A 17,459-nucleotide genomic window follows, 5' to 3' on the forward strand; every position below is an offset into this window, starting at 1 on the left:
AGCGGAGAGAAAGAAAGATGATCGACAAAGGAACTTAGATTCTGAAACCATATAAGATTTTGAAAGTTCCCTGACATCTTTAAAGAAATATCAAACTCCACCCAGTATAAGGTGAATGTTTTAGCATATGTTATTTATTCCTATTCTCAGTGACCCATGCAAGTCACACGTGGAAATGGTAACAGTCTTCCCTTTGGATGTAGTACACAGTTTTTCAAAATCTCTACCACATGATGAGGTTAGTCTTAAGAATGTGATCTTGGGTTCTGGAGTCAGATGGCAGAGATTCTAACCCTGACCCCTCCCACTAGAAGCTCTCTCTGACTTTGCACAAGTTATTTAGTCTCTGTTTCATTTCATGTATCTATAAAATGGTAGCACTCATAGCTTATTATAATGTTTTGAGATTTAAGTGAAATGATTCATGTAAAATGCTTAAAATACTGCCTGGAATACAAGAAACACTCAATGAATATTACTTAGCATTATTTTTATTACCATATTTCATTTGATCTTCACAATAGTACTGCAGTGGAGACTTTGTTTCCATCTTCCCAGGGAATTCTATGATTTGATAGCTAATTGCTCATTCAGAACTACAATTAGACTTTTTAGAGCTGGTACCAGAATTCATGTCTCTTGTGTCCTACCATTTTGAGCTCTCTCTATAATTACTGAGCTTATAAAAATGTTTTTAAATAGTGGATTTATCCTGAGTTATCCACTACATAAGACAACACACCTCTCAAAGCTTCAAATGTTTCTTTTGTTATTACTGGTCTCTTAGAAGTGAGTCACAGGTCTTATTAACATACACTCTGACTTTTTATTTTCATTTTATCTGTACACACCAGTCAGTGAGGACTGGCATTTAGCTGTGCATATCTCTATCTACAAGGGAGGCTGGAAAATGGAGATTTTCAAGCTGGGCAAACCGCCTCCCTCAACAAAATCGGGGCTGTCTTAGGAGACAGTTGAGTATTGGTTAGACAAAGGCCATAAGATATAAGAAGTGTGGTCTGAGACACAGAAGGCACTTTTGGAAGAAGGCAGCCAAGAGGATGCAAGAGCCTTCCAGAGTTTGTGGCCCTGCACATGCTCTGTACAGCTCTGCATAATTTGGCCCTGGCTGACCTCTCCAACACTGATTTTTGCCCAGTTTATGCCATCACCATCTATAAGATTTCTGGTTCTTAAGTATGCCATACTTTCTCTTTCACAGATCACTGGCTTGGAAACACCCATTTCCCGCCCCCCACCCCGTCCCCCCACCAGCACACACAGGCGTACACACCCACCACCAGCACAAATTTCCATCACCATGCATGCATGTTTTGCCAGGCTAACACAAATGCACACTGGGGCCACGTGAAGCCTTCCCTATCCCCCAGGTCCCAGTTCAGTCTCCCATCTGTCTCTTAGCCCCTGTGGCCCCTTGTGCAAACCCCTACTGTAACACTGATCACACCCACCAAACTGCAAGTGTGTTTGTGAACATGACCAACCTCCCTCCCACCATTTCCCAAGCTGTTAGAACCTTAAAGGCAGGAACTCTATTCTATTTTCATCAAGTCAGGTTTGCATCTTACTCATTTTTGGCTCACCAATTATTTGCACAGTATCTGGCACCTAACAGGTGACCAATAAACATCTGTGGATTAAATAAATTAATACTTTCACTCTATTTCAGGAGTTCATAAAAGGAAAACCATAGTGCAGATAGGCAGTCATAATAGTTCCCATATATTGAGGGTTTATGAAATGTGAGGCATGCTGGGTTTAGGGCTTTACATGAATTAGCTTCTCTGATTTTTTCCAACAACTCTATGATATATATACAATTCCCATGCTCATTTTACAGATGAGGAAACTGAGGCTCAGAGATGTGATTTGCCCAGGTCACAGAGTTAATAAAACATGGTGTAGGGATCTGAACTCTGGTTGTTTCTACTCCACCATCTAAATCCTTAATTGCCAGGCTATGTGGCTGAAACTCAAGCTGACTGCATATTCTGAGAGGGTGCTCTAGAAGGAAGATCCAGAGCACTGAGGAGCTGGGTGATAATGCAAATCTTGCTGTGACTCCGAGAAGGACATTTTATCTTCTCCAAAGAGAGAATGAAAAGAGAGGGAAGTGAAAGGCTAGGGGGGCTTTAGGTTGGGAAAGAGAGGAAGCAGGATGACAAATGAAGTAAAATGAGAATCCCACAACAGAGCAACCGCAGATCCAATCTCAGACAGGCATTTCATCTATTAACACCATTCTGACAACCAGCTAATTAAAGATCTCTGGGGAGAGGGTTCCCATCTTGACTCGCAAGGGCAAGTGCTGAGTTCTGAAGCCTGTTCTCCGCATGGGGCTTAGCAAAACCAGCTTCCCAGCTGGCCCAATAATCCCTGAAGCAAACATAACACCCAAGTCCCCCAGGAACACCCGCAAAGGCAGCAGATTATTCAGAAAGCAAGCTTAGCACAATAAGAGTAATAAAGGCTTACATTTATTGTGTACTTGTAATCAGTCTCAAGCAATGGAGTGGTTATTTCATTTAATCCTCCAAAAGAATATAATGAGACAGATATCATCCCCATTTTACAGGCTGGGGACCAAGGGACAGCAATTGTGTCTGTTACTTTTCCACTGTTTCTCAGCCCCAAGTTCATCCTTCTACATTCTTACGCTCTAATCTCTACGTGGCTCGAACTCTGCAAACTACATCACCCAGGGCCCTTAAACAGCTAGTTTCCTATTCAGCAAATAGGAGGCAGACAATGGAGAAGAAGGGGAAACAGAACCTTTCGTGCTTCCCTGTTCCTGTAGCTGCAGTCACTTCCAGTCTCCAGCTTCTCTCCACACTTCCACTCCCAGTTTTTGCTTGTTTGTTTAGATGTTTACATTGATGTACAGTTGATTTACAATGTTTCAGTTGTACAGCAAAGTGATTCAGTTATACATATATATATTTTTTCAGATTCTTTTCCATTGTAAGTTATTACAAGATATTGAATATAGTTCCCTGTGCTATGCAGTAGGTCCTTGTTGTTTATTTTATATATCGTAGTGTGTTTTGCCACAGCCTCTCATGGGCAGCAAGAGCAGCCAGGTGGAGCTCTCTCCTCAGAACTCTCAAGTGCCAACCCTGCAGTGCAGCCCCTCTGAGCACCCTCATTCTGACAGCCTCTTTGTTCCCTCAGCCTTGGGTGGTTGGTATTTCCTCTAGTTATCTCTAAATTCACTGCTATGTTCCTTTTTGCTCTGGCAGCTTCCAACACGTGTACACTCAATTCTCTGTATTAAATCCTTCTTTCCAAAGTACCTATTACAGTGTCTGTTTTTATGACTGAGGCTGGACAGATACAAAGATGTTGACTATCTGTCCAATATCACACAGCTTGTAAGCAGCACACTGATTACAAAGCCCAGGCTCTCCACAGAAGTTTAAATAGGCAGCTTTATCTGCCATGCGGAGCTAGGGCCATAGCAGACAATCGGTACAAATATGTTAAAATGAATCCATTTCTTAGTGTCACGTCATAATTATATTTTCATTAATAACAACAACATGTGTATAATGCTTTAGAGTTTGGAAGGGATTTCACAGCCATCACTTCCTATGATTCAGGAAATAAATATATTAGAGTTAAAGATATGACCTCTGGAGTAAGAAAGATAGTAGTTTAATCTTGGGTCTGCCATATAACAGCTGTGTGATCTCTGGAAAATTACTGAACCTTGTTCTGAAACTTAGTTTTTGTTATCTATGAAATACGTTTACTCAAACTATGCACCACATGTGACTGTTGTGATCATTTAATGTCATATAATATATAAATATATATATATATATAAAACATGTCAAGGACTGTGTAGGGTATGAGATTTTATCCTGCTTACAGCCTAACAAGTTAGCTTGTTAGTATTTCCTGCCGGCTGGCAGAAGACAGGAGACCCCTGGGTCAGAGACAAGGTTATTACTCAGGACAAAAGCATTAGCCAGTTTCATGTTGGTTTTCAGGGATTGCTCATGCCTCCCAAGTCTCATAAGGATGACGCCAACAGCCCATCATGGACGTCTGCACACACAGTGGGTTGTGTTATGGAAGAACACTGTGCTTGGTGGATTCACGACTTTTAAAGAAAGCTGAAGTAAGACTACTCTTTGTCTGGGGGAAATGTTACCTCATCTCTCAAGCTCGCTCCTCGAAAACATAGCCATGAGAAATGATCAAAGAGCCTTCAGAGCCTTGCATTTGGGGGGCAACCAGCAAGAACATGCAGCAATACTAAAAGTCCATGGTGGATCGTCTCTCCCAACAAAATTTACTAAGTACTTTCTTAGTAATGACACAGTAAATGATGGTTACCACTCTGAGTCTCATAAAACCCAGTCATGAAGGAATACTTGCCCCAATTTAGAGTTGAGAAAAGTGACTCAGAGACATGAAATGACTTGCTCAATGGTGATACCCTTTGGGGAAGTGGCAGTTATCTGTCCAAAAGTCAGAAGTCAAGACACCCAAATCCAACCCCCATTCCTCTCCAGCACAATGCCCATTGGTAAGGACAGGTGTCACATACCATCAGTCCAGGACTGGCTAGGTAGTCTGTGAGACTCAGTGCCCGTATTTCTAGAATTCTTGAACTTTAGAAGCAGAGGGGCCCTAAATATAATCTATTCTGCAGGTCCCCAGCTGTGTTTACCAGAGACCTAGTTGTCCACTGAGCTCCCTCAGAGGCCACCAAGAGTGGAGGGTGGGACACAGGAAGGGAAGGTTGGGGAAGACCTCCACCCAAGCAGCTCCACTTTTACTGGGGTTATAGATAAGATTACTTTTGATTTTTTTTTTTAAAGGAGGTGTATGCTCCTAGGAAATCTCAAACTTAACTAAACTAAAATTTGATTTTAAAAATAGAGAAACTAAGGCCCAGAAAGGCTAAGTGATTTGGCCAAATTTACACAGTAAGTTACAGAACAATGTCTCACCCTTGCTCTCCTGGCTATCAGACAAATGTTCTTTCCACCAGGCTGGGTGTGGCCTCAGATAAGTGCTAAAGCTGTTATATAATGAGATGTGCTTCGAAAAGCAGCCGGTACCAATCCACTACCAGAAAACCATGTACTTTGAATTGCCCGGCCAGACATGACAATGACCTCTCCTACCGGCACATGCAACAGAGTGCCTGAAGTCAGACAGCCTGGCGTGACTCTGAGACACTGCATAATGAGCTAGCTGATGTTCATTTATTCACTATTTCATTCAAATATTTAATGAGGGTTTATTATATACCAGGGACTGTGCTAACTGCCAGGAATACAACTGTGAAAAAGATAAATTTTGATTAAGTTACTGGAACTTTCTTATTCATCCAAAAATACGTACTGAGCACCAACTATGAGTTAAACACTGAGCAAGGGCATTGCCCTCAATGGGTTCCAGGCTAGTAGGAAAGAAGTAAATAAGAAATTATAATACAGAATAATAAGTATCAAACAGAGGTGCGTTGGTGAGTACATAGGTGCACGTCACCTGGCTTTGAGGGCCCACAGAAAAGTCCTGGAAACACTCAAGATGAAGCTGAGATCTGAAGGAGAGGGAGTGACAGTAGCCCAGCTACCTCATCTGTAAAATGGGAATAATAATAATATCTTCCCCTCAGGGATGCTGTGAAGGTCCTAAGAGATACTCATGTGAAGTGTCCAGCCTGGCACACTGGGATGGCATTACATGTTACTTCTCCCCCTATCTTCATACACACAGGAGCTGACCAGGGCCTTCTGTCTGTCTGTCTGTCTGTCTGTGGCTGATGACCAAGGAAGTCAGCAGCCCACACAGGAAGAAATCTGGCTTCAGCTTCCTTAGCATCAGGGTCCAAACAAATAACCAGGCCTAGACACTGGCCTTGGAAAGGAGCCTACACGGCTGGCCACTTTATTCAGGAATTTTACCCTGTGGCAAAGACTGTACCAAACAGTTTTCCTCCTAAAGTGGCTTCCTCCCCCGCCACCCCGCACCACCCGGCACCAAGTGATTTATGTCCCATTGAGGACCTTTTCCCCTTCACAGCCCATCTGGCCTTCCTGCCTCAGCCTGCAGGGAGGGTGTAATCCTGTGTTTGCAGCTCTACAGATGGTTTCTATGGAAATTATGACAATATTACAGTTATGGTGGAGCCACATCACTGCTGATTGAATGAGGAGACGGGACTTGAAAGGGGAAATGCGGAATTAAATATCAACAACCTAAGTCCTTAGCAACAATGACTAGTTTTTCTGTAATGTGGTTCCTACCCACAGTAACAAACAATAACAAACTAGTATTGTTCTTGTATTAACAATGTGAAGAAGGGTTATTTCTCAAATCCCTTATGGAGATTACACAGAGAAGATAAAAATCAGGCCCCAAGCCAGTGCTTACTGGCAATAGTCAGAAATGAGAATCTCACTTAAATGTGGAATCCCTAAAAAAAAACAAAAACCAAAAATACATAGATACAGAGAAACTGGCGGCTGTGGCCAGAGGCAGGGGAGGGCAAATGAGTCAAAGGGCGTCAAAAGGTACAAACCTCCAGTTACACAGTAAGTAAGTCACGGGATGTAATGGATGGCATGGGGACTACAGTTAATACTATTATATTGTATATGTGAAAGTTGCTACGATGTAGATCTTCAAAGTTCTCATCACAGGAAAAAAAATCTGATAAAAGAAGAAATGAGAACAAGGTAAAATTTTAGATAGAGGTTAGAGAATTGAGGGGTGTAACTTAAGCAACTGAATACTTCTAATTTCCACCATGTCACACAAGACCAGGCTACAACTGCATAGGATTTCGTGTGGCTTGTTAACTGCTTTCTCTAATCATCAGAAGAGCTTTGCAAGGAACTGGGAAATAGAAATGCTTATTTAGGGAAAAGGAGTGGTCAGCACCCATTAATAGTTCCCAAATGTTGAGATGATAAGGCAACCATAAAACCAGACCTCCACTGAGTGTATCTTGCCAGCAACTGTTCTTTACTTTTCTTGTGGCCTGTATTTTCTTCCATGAGAGGTTTAATCTTTTCTTTTTAATCAACTACATTCTGAGGCTTATTTAAGCAGGATTCTTTTCTTTGAAAGAGAAAATGCAAAGCTCTTATTCAGTTTGAAAAGCAATGCAAGGTCACTGTAAAAAAAAATGTGAAAAATGTTCTGAAGAAATAGAAGAAAACATAAGTTAATCCACTATCCCACTGCTAAGATTTTGTTAAATTTCTGTTTACTTTTTTATTGTGGCTGAGAGAGTGGGTTTGGGGATTCAGACAGAATTCTGGCTTTGAAAACTGTTTGAGCTCATGCAGGTTACTGAACCTCTGTAAATCTATTTTCCTACTCAAGTTGTTGATGGTGACTTGCTTCAGAGAGTGGAGGGACTAACCCAGAAACACCTTCTCACGCCTCTATGCTTCCACAGCATTGTTTTTAATGGCTCTATAGTATTCTGTCCTATGAATAGGCCATAAATTATTATTATTATTATTATTATTATTGGCCATAAATTATTTACAATGTCCTGCTATTGAGTCAGGTGTTCTCTATATTTAATATTAAAATAAAAAGCGACTTCCTATAAATAATCTCTAGTCCTTCCTTAGCTTCCTATGTATTATTCAGCAGAGGGGTTCAATTCACCTAGTTTATAGCAAATACACTGAGCACATGTGACTGTGGTGAACATTAAGGAAGAGCAGCCAGGAGTGAGTGGCGGGTCCTGCCCTCACAGAGCTGAGCTAGTGTGCAGAGTGGAAAGAGCACTGGGCGGGGAGATAGGAAATTTGGGTCTTAGCTCCACCCTTCCAACCCCCTTCTTGTAAGTGTGTGACTTGGGTATGTGATCTAATCTTTTTTTTCTCATTTGTAAAATCAATGTAATTAGAGAACTTCCCTCCAAGGTTTTTGTGAACGGAATTAAACTAATAAACGTAAAATGCTTTTAAAACGTGCCTGGCACAGCACCATTCACAACAACCAAAAAAGCAGAAATGACCCAAATGTCCATTTGCTGGTGCATAGAAAAACCAAATGTAATATATCCACACAATAGAATATTATCCTGCCACAGAAAAGAATAAAGTACTGATGGGTGCCACAACTTGGATGAACCCTGAAAACATTATGCTCAGTGAAAGAAGCCAGACACAAAAGGGCTTCCTAGTGTATGATTCCATTTATATGAAATGGCCATTACAGGCAAATCTATAGAGACAGAAAGCAGATTAGTGGTTACCAAGAGCTGGAGGGAGGGAGGCATGGGGAACAACTGCTTAATGGGTGGAGAGTTTCCTCTCGGGGTTATGGAAAAGTTCTGCAACTAGATACTGGTCACGATTGTCCAACATTGTAAATGGACTTACTACCACTGAAATGTACTTTAAAATGGTCAAAATGATAAATTTTGTTATGTATATTTTACTACTGTTTTAAAAAAACAGTGCCTGGCATGTAATAAGCACTCAATAAATTTTATTTTTCATCTTTATTCCCATCTTGGGCTCTCAGTTTTGCTATTTCTAAAGTGAAAGAGACAAAATGATCTCCGAAACGGCTTCTAGCTCTGAGATTCTACAGTCTAGTTGGAAAAAATCTGTCTTGTGATAGAGAACTCTTTTCGTGAATATCCATTTCCTCCCCTCCCCCCACCTCTGACCTGATGCAGGCCCAGCTCCCAGCTTCTGAGTGCTCATTTTTTGAAGCTGCCATCACCTCTTCCACACGAACCCTTCAAGTACCTGACAGATCCCCAATGGCTGGTGACCCGGAAGAGGCTCATAGTGGACTCTCAGTAAATATCTGTTGGAGCCACAAATGGTTGAGAGAATCAGTGAAGGAAACAGTGAGTGGATAGTCACTGACACTGCCTGCAGGCCTCAAGGGGAGCCAGCTGCAGTGGAGTTTCTGCCTCCCAAGTCAGGTTTCCTGAATGGTAAGCACACATCTTCCAAGAGGTAATAAACACCAGCCCAAGGATATCCTTAACCTGAAAATCCTGATCACACTTCTATTGGATAAGCCATCATGTCAGCTCTCAAATCTCCCCATTTTTAATCTGTTGACAAGTCTTAAGAGTAGGAGGGTGGTTCTCTTTCTGCTTGGGTTCAAGTAGGCAGAAGGAAATTTAAAAAAAAAAAAAAAAGAGTGAGTGAGCCTAACCTTCTCCCCATTCACTTAATACTACCACCTTCTGTTAACATCTCCAGGAGGTCTTCTCCACAGGCCCCTCTCCTCTCTGCAGCTCCAAGCTGTTTGCTGCCCTCGCACCTCTCCTTTTTCAAGCACCCCAGCAAAGCTTGACCTCCTCCTTCCTAATCGCTCAGGCTTCCTTTCTTTCTTTCTAACTGTCATGTCCAGGTCATCCTCCTTACCCTGTCCCTTTCTCCTGTCCTTTACAAAGCCTTGCCTCCACTTCATATTTCATTCTTTTTTTTTTTTTTTTTTTTTTTTTTTTGCGGGCCTCTCACTGTTGTGGCCTCTCCCGTTGCGGAGCACAGGCTCCGGACGCGCAGGCTCAGCGGCCATGCCTCACGGGCCCAGCCGCTCCGCGGCATGTGGGATCTTCCCGGACCGGGGCACGATCCCGTGTCCCCTGCATCGGCAGGCGGACTCTCAACCACTGCGCCACCAGGGAAGCCTCATATTTCATTCTTTTAAAATAGCTTGCATAGTTCTCCTCTTCATGGTCAGATATGTATTTATTTGTAATGTCCTCCTCCAATCTCAGACACCCGGAAAGAGGGACAGGTGTTTCCGAGCCTTTTAGACGATCTTGCATAGTTCCTATACCTACTGCAAATTTCTACATCTTTTCATACTGACAAGTTGCCATGACTCACTCTGCCATTCCAACATACACACACACACACACACACACACACACACACACACTGATGCCCCTTTTCTTATATTCAAGATCAGGGGTTAGCAAACTATTGCTCTTCGGTCAAATCCAGTGCAACACCTGATGCTGCAAATAAGGTTTTACTGGCACACAGCCACAGCCTTCATTTACATATTGTCTACGGAAAGCTTTGCTATATAGAGTTTAGTAGTTGGGACAGATAGCTTATTGCCTGAAAAGCCTAAAGTATTCACTATCTGGACCTTTACAGAAAAAGTTTACAAACACCTATTGTAGATAATTGAGTGACACCTAATCCTTTCATTTGCAGACACTTAGCTGAAAGCAAGCATTGCCAGATATTGTCTTCATTTCAAATCACCTCCACCCACTTCAAACTCCCTGTTCCCCACCTGTAATCTCACTGGCTTCCTGACTCTCCCTTGGTGGTGTGTAGAAAACTGTAGAATACAGAAAAGTGTATCTCTGGAAAGGTTTCCCCTCACTACCAATTGTGTGACATATCATCATTTATCAACTGTATTATCTTCCTTCTTACTCAGTATCCATTAATCATACAATTTTCCATTTCATTGGCTTTATTTATTTCTATCTAAGTGACAGGATGTAGTCAGAGGAAAACAGCCCTTCCCCAGCCCACTTCCAACTCCCTGTAAGCACAGCATCTTTTCTCTTTGGACATAGTCTAGCTTCTTGGAAATAAACCAAGTGATTCTGCCCTCAAAAGAGACTGGCGGGCTTCCCTGGTGGCGCAGTGGTTGGGAGTCCGCCTGCCGATGCAGGAGACACGGGTTCGTGCCCTGGTCCGGGAAGATCCCACATGCCGTGGAGCAACTGGGCCCGTGAGCCATGGCCGCTGAGCCTGCGGGTCCGGAGCCTGTGCTCCGCAATGGGAGAGGCCGCAGCAGTGAGAGGCCCGCATACTGAAAAAAAAAAAAAAAAAAAGAGAGACTGGCATTGGGCTTCCCTGGTGGCTCAGTGGTTGAGAATCCACCTGCCGATGCAGGGGACACAGGTTCGTGCCCCGGTCCGGGAAGATCCCACATGCCGCGGAGTGGCTGGGCCCGTGAGCTATGGCCGCTGAGCCTGCGCATCCGGAGCCTGTGCTCCGCAACGGGAGAGGCCACAACAGTGAGAGGCCCGCGTACCACAAAAAAAAAAAAAAAAAAAAAAAAAAGAGACTGGCATTAATAGTGGTGTGTGGGCTCCAGAATCCTGCACATCTGGATCTGAGCTCCATCTCTGCCACGATCCTTTGAATACTATCTGCCCTTAGCAAGTGCCTTTAAATCAGGTCAAGCAACCAGCAAGCCACAGCACCCAATAAAAATAATTATTAGGTGAAAGCAAAAATAAACAAATGGGACCAAATCAAACTTACAAGCTTTTGTACAGCAAAAGAAACCACAAACAAAATGAAAAGACAACCTATGGACTGGGAGAAAATATCTGCAAACGATGCAACCGAGAAGGGCTTAATTTCCAAAATATACAAACAGCTCACACAACTCAGCAACAACAAAACCACCCAATCAAAAAATGGGCAGGGCTTCCCTGGTGGCGCAGTGGTTGAGAGTCCGCCTGCCGATGCAGGGGACACGGCTTCGTGCCCTGGTCCGTGAAGATCCCACATGCCGCGGAGCGGCTGGGCCCATGAGCCATGGCCACTGAGTCTGTGCATCCAGAGCCTGTGCTCCACAACGAGAGAGGACGCAACAGTGAGAGGCCCACGTACCACAAAAAAAAAAAAAAAAAAAAAAAAAAAAATGGGTAGAAGACCTAAATAGACATTTCTCTAAAGAAGACATACAGATGGCCAACAGGCACATGAAAAGATGCTCAACATCACTAATAATTAGAGAAATGCAAATCAAAACTACAATGAGGTATCACCTCACACCAGTCAGAATGGCCATCATTTAAAAATCTATAAAGAGGGCTTCCCTGGTGGCGCAGTGGTTGAGAATCCGCCTGCCGATGCAGGGGACACGGGTTCGTGCCCTGGTCCGGGAGGATCCCACATGCCGCGGAGCAGCTAAGCCTGTGAGCCATGGCCGCTGGGCCTGCGCGTCCGGAGCCTGTGTTCCGCAATGGGAGAGGCCACAGCAGTGAGAGGCCCGCATACCGCAAAAAAAAAAAAAAAAAAAAAAAAAATCTATAAATAGTAAATGCTGGAGAGGGTGTGGAGAAAAGGGAACCCTCCTACACTGTTGGTAGGAATGTAAATTGGGGCAGCTACTATGGAAAACAGTACAAAGTTTCCTCAAAAAACTAAAAATAGAGTTGCCATATGATCCAGCAATCCAACTCCTGGGCATATATCTGGACAAAACTATAATTCAAAAAGATACGTGCACCCCAATGTTCATAACAGCACTATTCACAATAGCCATGACATGGAAACAACCTAAATGTCTATCAACAGAGGAATGGATAAAGAAGATGTGGTACATATATACAACGGAATACTACTCAGCCATCAAAAAGAATGAAATAATGCCATTTGCAGCAACGTGGATGGACTAGCAATTATCATACTAAGTGAAGTAAGTCAGAAAGAGAAAGACAAATACCATATGACATCACTTATATGTGGAATCTAAAATATGACACAAATGAACTTATCTACCAAACAGAAACAGACTCACAGACATAGAGATCAGATCAGACTTGTGAAAAAGGGGTGGGCGGTGGGGGAGTTGGACTGGGAGTTTGGGATTAGCAGATGCAAACTATTACATAGAAAATGGATAAACAACAAGGTCCTACTGTATAGCACAGGGAACTATATTAAATATCCTGTGACAAACCATAATGTAAAATAATATAAAAAAGAATATATATATGTATAACTGAATCATTTTGCTGTACAGCAGAAATTAACACAACACTGTAAATCAACTATTCTTCAATAAAGTAAATTTTTAAAAAATAATTATTAGGTATTTGGTGCATTTCATGACAACTATCTTGAGTCCCTGTCTACTTCTTCCTTCCCTTGTTCTATCTCCTGGTCTCTTTCTAGGGCCTCCTAACTTCCGGTATTTTCTGCTTTAGCCACTGAGCTCACCTTTTGGACTTGACCAAACTCTGCTTTCCTATTTCGATTCTGAGAGCCCCATCCTCTTACTCTCCAAAAAGTCTCACCAGTAGATATTTTATTCTGGATAATCCTCTTAGCCAAGCCAGTGCCAGGTGCTTGACCCCATTCAGAACTAATTCTTAGCTGCCATCACATATTAGGAGAACAGCAAAGTGGTATAAAAAGCAGTTGGACAGTCTAAGAGCTTAAATCCTTTGTCCATTTCTAGTTATATGACTACAGGAAGTCAAATAACCTCTCTGAGATTCAGTTTCTCTCCCAGACTACGCAGCTATTAATACTTATTTTGTAGAGTTATTGTGAGGATTAAAGACAGTAGTACCTTGCATAAATTAGTATTCCATAAATGGATCTCTGCATTAGAACACACCTTGAACCTCATATTTGTGCCCTAAACTCAAGGAAAAGTAAAATAACAATAGATTTTGGTGGGAACTACTTTGGTAGAGAAAAATTCTATTTTTTAGTGGATCTCCTTTTACAACTTTAACTTTCTTCCTGTCCATATTTTTATCTCCAGCTAAGATTTAAAATCTTCTTCTTCCCATGTCTTTTACTTTGTCCCCATTTACCTGGCTTTGTGTCCCCTTAATCTCATCTGTTATTGAGCAATTTGGCCCAGACTGTACCCGTCTTTCTTACAGAATTTACACAAAATACTTTCCTGGCTTTATACACTGCAGAATCCTGCCCGTGAAGTTTCACACAGGAAACAACCATTCCATACTCAAGTGTTCCTGCAGCTGAAAATGACCACACCACAGGTGTCTACTTCTAGGAATTTTCCACTGACAAATGGTAATGAAGTGAATATGCAAAAAGATTTAGCTAGAAGGAGGTCTATCACTTCCTTATTTGCAGTAGCAAAAGAAGAGAAAGTAAAAATGAAGTCAAAACTGAAAACAAAAATATAAATGTCCAATTAAAAGGCATAAGTGATTAAATATGTGATGCCTCACAGTAGAGTACTATACTGCTATTATAAGTTATATTTTAGAAAATCTTTGATGCTCTGTAAAGACGCCATAATAACAAGTTAGAAAAAATAGTTTAGGGTTTCAGATCCAACATGTAAGGAGCTAAGAAGTTGCCACTCCATCCTGACAAGGAAATTGCTGAGCAAACTAACACACAAACAACTCTTAAGGTGAGGACACAGGGAAAACCACTGCCCCCCAAACTGGAGAAAACAGGTGAATACAGAATCACAACTTACCTGAACAGAAAATCAGAAGCAAACACTACCAAGGGAACCAGTGCCAAGGTAGGAAAACCTGAACTGGGATTGATGAATTCTGGAGGCTCAGCATGTGGACAACTCTGAGAGTTAAAAACTCCAGGGGACCCAGTTATCCAGTTAACAGAGACCCCTCACAGTTCTGTGACTGTTACCTCCAAGAGCTTTCCTTGGACCTCAGAGTGAAAAATCCCCTGCTGCTTCTGGCAGAGAGGGGAGAAAAAGAACCCTTTTGAAATACACCAGAGCATTCTGTTCTTCTTAACAAGGCCTGCCTTCAGAAGTAACTAATTAATCAGAGCCTAACCTCCCTGAGGCAGAGGAAGAAATACCCAGCACTAGCCACCTCCAGCCTCCTGTGTGGGAGAAGGAAAATACACAACTCCAGCCCCCTCCAGCCATCCTGTCCCATCTAATAGGTGTCAGGGGAGGACTGTGAAATTGGTGAAGTTCACAGTTCAGAGGCACAGGTTCACCAAAAGACTGAGACCTAATCATAGCACTACAGAATGCTTCCCCTACATCCACATCTTACCACCACATTAGTAAAGGTCTATTTATTGTAGTTCCTTTTACCCAGTACATTATGTCCAGTTTTCAAAAATAAAATAACAAGGCAGGGACTTCCCTGGTGGTCCCGTGGCTAAGGCTCCACGCTCCCAATGCAGGGGGCCCCAGTTTGATCCCTGGTCAGGGAACTAGATCCCACGTGCCACAACTAAGAGTTTGCATGCTGCAACTAAAGATCACGAACGCTGCAACAAAGATCCTGTGGGCCACAACTAAGACCCAGCACAGCCAAATAAATAAATAAATATTTTAAAATAATAATAATAAATAACAAGGCATACTAAAAGCAAAATAAACAACAAAAAATACCCCACAGTTTGAAGAGATTGAATAAGCATTAGAAACAGAGTCATATGTCAGGAATGTTGGAATTATCAGACAAGGAATTTGGCAAAAGTATGATTAATATGTTAAGGGTGTCAATGAAAAAGGTAGACAACATGCAAGAACAGAGATATAATATAAGGAGAGAGATGGAAATTCTAACAAAGGATAAAAAAATTGCTAGAGAACAAAAACACTATAACAGAAATAAAGAATGTATTTGATGGGCTCTTTAGTAGATTAGATACAACTGAAGAAAACCTGAACTCTGAATTTGAGGTTATAACCACAGAAATTTCCAAAACTGAGGAAAGAGAAAAAAGACTGAAAAAGAAAAAAAAAAAAAAAAACAGAAGAGAATATCCAAGAACATTGGGACAACTACATAAGGTGTAACATGTACATAATGGGAATACCAGAAGGATAAGAAAGAAACAGAAGCAATATTTAAAGCAATAATGACTGAGAATTTCCCCCAAATTAATGTCAGACACCAAACCACAGATCCAGGAAGCTCACAAAATGGTAAGCCAGGGCTTCCCTGGTGGCGCAGTGGTTGAGAGTCCGCCTGCCGATGCAGGGGACACAGGTTTGTGCCCCGGTCCGGGAGGATCTCACGTGCCACGGAGCGGCTGGGCCCGTGAGCCATGGCCGCTGAGCCTGCGCATCCGGAGCCTGTGCTCTGCAACGGGAGAGGCCACAACAGTGAGAGCCCCGCGTACCGCAAAAAAAAAAAAAAAAAAAGTAAGCCAAAAAAACAAAGCAAACAAATGAAAAAACTACACCTAGGCATATCATATTCAAATTTAATTAAATCAGAGATTTTAAAAAAATCTTGAAAGAAGCCAGAGGGGGTAAAAACACCTTACCTACAGAGGAGCAAAGAGAAGTATTGCATCTGACTTCTCAGAAATGATGCAAGCAAGAAGAGAATGGAGTAAAATACTTGAAGTACTGAGAGAGAAAAAAAAACAGACTAGAAATCTGAACTTGCAAAACATCCTTCAAAAGTGAAGGAGAAGTAAAGACTCTCAGACAAACGAAAATTGAGGGAATTTGTCGGCAAGAGATGCCTTGTAAGAAATGTTCAAAGAAGTTCTTCGAAGAGAAGGAAAATGATATAGCTCAGAAATTTGGATCTACATAAAGACAGGAAGAGAGCACAGGAGAAGGAACAAGTGAAGACAAAATAAATTTTTTTTTTTTTTTTTTTTTTTTTTTGTGGTACACGGGCCTCTCACTGTTGTGGCCTCTCCCATTGCAGAGCACAGGATCCAGATGCGCAGGCTCAGCGGCCATGGCTCATGGGCCTAGCCGCTCCACGGCATGTGGGATCTTCCTGGACCGGGGCACGAACCCATGTCCCCTGCATCGGCAGGTGGATTCTCAACCACTGCGCCACCAGGGAAGCCCAAAATTTTTATTTTTAATTGATCTAATATGTAACAATTTGTTCAAAATAATAATAGCAAAAATGTATTCCTTTATTTATTTATTTATTTATTTATGCTTATATATAAGTGAAATGAATATCAGCAATGACACAAGGAATAGGTGGGAAGAAATTAGAATATTTGGTTACTATATGGTACTTGTACTACCTGTGAAGCAGTACAGTGTTATTTGAAAAGTAGACTTGGGTTAGTTGTAAATGTATATTGCAAACTCTAGTGCAACCAATAAGAAAAGTAAAAAAGAAGTATAACTGATATGCGAAGAAAACAGAGAAAATGGAATCACATAAAATGCTCAATTAAAATCATAAAAGGCAAAAAAAGAATGGAAGACAAAAATAAGAACAAAGAACAAGGACAACAAGTAGAAAACACTAACAAATCCAGTAAATATTAACCCAACTATATCAATAATCATTTTGAGTGTGAACGGTCTAAATGCACCAATTAAAAGACAGATTGTCAGAGTTGATCAAAAAACACAACCCAGCTATACATTGTCTACAAGAAATCAACTTTAGATATAAAGACACATATAAACTAAAAGTAGAAAATATACCATGCTAATACTAATTAAAAGAAAGCAGGGGTAGCTATATTCATTTCAGAGCAGACTTCAAAGTAGGAAAGTTATCAGGTATAAAGAAGGGCATTACATAATGATAAAGGGGTCAATGCTACAGGAAGGCATAACAATTTTTAATGTATACATGCCTAAAATCAGAGCATCAAAGTATGTGAGGCAAAATGTGATAGAACTGCCAGGAGAAATAGATAAACCCACTGTTATACTTAGAGATTTTAACACTCCTCTATCCAAAATGGACAAATCCAGCAGGCAGAAAATCAATAAAGACATGGTTGAACTCAACAGGACTATCA

The 17,459-nt window shown here is 41.6% G+C and overlaps 1 protein-coding gene across 1 annotated transcript in view; it reads right to left on the reverse strand.

Moving 5' to 3' along the window:
* The window catches only part of DPYSL3 (dihydropyrimidinase like 3), a 115,513-nt gene that overhangs the window by 88,274 nt on the left and 9,780 nt on the right, over positions 1–17,459 (reverse strand). The gene's annotated exons all lie outside the window — the stretch shown is intronic.

This window comes from Kogia breviceps, chromosome 4 (genome assembly GCF_026419965.1).
Source record: "Kogia breviceps isolate mKogBre1 chromosome 4, mKogBre1 haplotype 1, whole genome shotgun sequence".
In the NCBI taxonomy this organism is placed as follows: Eukaryota; Metazoa; Chordata; class Mammalia; order Artiodactyla; family Physeteridae; genus Kogia; species Kogia breviceps.